This window comes from Echinops telfairi, unplaced genomic scaffold (assembly GCF_000313985.2).
Source record: "Echinops telfairi isolate 266 unplaced genomic scaffold, ASM31398v2 ScPeMD7_3533;HRSCAF=4204_0, whole genome shotgun sequence".
NCBI classification, from domain to species: domain Eukaryota; kingdom Metazoa; phylum Chordata; class Mammalia; order Afrosoricida; family Tenrecidae; genus Echinops; species Echinops telfairi.
In genome coordinates, this window is record NW_022107431.1 from 76,815,941 (window position 1) to 76,817,724 (window position 1,784).

Genomic DNA, 1,784 nt, shown 5'->3' on the forward strand with positions numbered 1-1,784 from the left:
GCCACCATCCGGTGTGTCATCTGCAACACCTAAGGCTCTTTGGGCTGAATGATGGGCCCCGGTTGCACCTGTCATTACTGTTAACACTGGAAGGTCACCCTGAGTGCCCAAATCCAAACTTTGCACAAGCACCACAGTCTCCCAAGGTAAAATGGAAGACACACAGGAGTTCTCACTCTTGGTCAGAGTGCTGTATCTTCCCTAAATGCAGGGGTTACTGTCAATAAGTGGCTAAGAGACTCAGAACGAGAGAGGCTTGCTGATTACAGAGGGATGCACTGAAGAAAAGCTGGGGAAGTGGTGAGCTCCTGCACTGAGGACCACTCCTCTTGCTACCCACTTTGATGAGTGGAACAAAGTTTTCCTTACCAACTGGTGATCCTGACTAGCTACTTAAGATTATGAACTGCTCTAAGAGTTTGCTTCAGGGCATATTTAATCCAAATTATCCCTCTGCTTTTTCCTTTTCTTCCTCTCCACCCTCGGAAAAGAGCTAAATAGTGGTAACTTGTAAAAATTCAACCAAAACCCCTATCGTCAGAAAGGCCATGTCTGGCGATGTGTCCGAAGCAGTGCCTGGAGCAGTCGAGGGCCCTGGTGTCTTTGGTGCATGTAAGGGCATTTCTGTAGAGTGTGCCCAAAGCAAAATGTCCTTTTTCTCCTGGGGATGGATCTTAGAATTCAATATGGCTTCTGGTTCAAGCTTTGTTGGTCATAGCCCAAGGTCAGTGAGCACAGCCTTATCGGCAACAGTCTAGAAGTGGCTCCTATCGCAACGACAAAGTTTGGCTCATTCTTCATCTTTGTAGATTGTTCTTCCTATGTATATTTGTAGATTGTTCTCTCTCTAAAAGCCCCAACTATTACGAAAGAAAGGACAATTTTCTACTGGATTAAGAAATACATTTTTTAAGTTAATGACAGACTGTTCATAGTTTAATTCCCCACCCAAAACCTACAGAAGCCATAATGCTAAATTTTAGCCCCAAACTCTGGTCCCTCTTTAATGTTTCTAATATGCTGCTCATAAAATCTTGAGAAATGGGATCCCATATAGGTAAAGTTATCGCTATTATAGATACAAGCTCTAATAAAATTAATAGGCACACATTTAACAACACACATACAGTAATTGTTATGGCACTGTACAGTAACAGGACATTAAGGATAATGGTTCACATAAATTATAGAAAAATGGAAGTGACCTCTTACCAACAGCTTCCCAAACACCTGTTATAAGACCACTTGGGTAGGAGTCCTCTGAGGAGCTTTTGGAAACTATAAATTTCTGGGCCCCACCCCAGTGTCATACGCAGGAGATATGGTATATGGGAAAATTTTGCATTACATTAGGAACTCTGGTAGCATAGTGGTTGTGCATTGGGCTATGGTCAGCAGTTCAAAACTATCAGTTGTTCCTTGGAGAAAGAGAGGACTTTTTACTGCCGTGAATACTTACAGTGTCGGAAACTCACAAGGGCAGTTCTACCCTGTCCTATAGGATTGCTATGAGTCAGCATCCACTCAATGGCAGTGAGTTTGGGGGAGGGGGTGTGTGTATGTGCATGTCCTACACGGGGAATCTGAGAATTCAAATGCTTTTAAAATTCAGACCAGCACATTTGTATTTAGCATAATGTCTTTTAACAGTAGTAACTGTATGTATAGGAAAAAATATTCCATCTGAGTCATTTACATTGAGAATTTCTTTAAACCATGAACCACCTTCACTTTACCCCTGCCTCACACCTCACAGCCACCGAGGCTGGCTGTTTCAGAGCCCC

At 42.9% G+C, this 1,784-nt stretch overlaps 1 pseudogene; it reads right to left on the reverse strand.

Annotated features, from left to right (window-relative positions):
- LOC115870984 overlaps positions 1-968 on the reverse strand; it is a 3,007-nt pseudogene extending 2,039 nt beyond the window's left edge.
- Between the last annotated feature and the right edge of the window lie 816 nt (positions 969-1,784).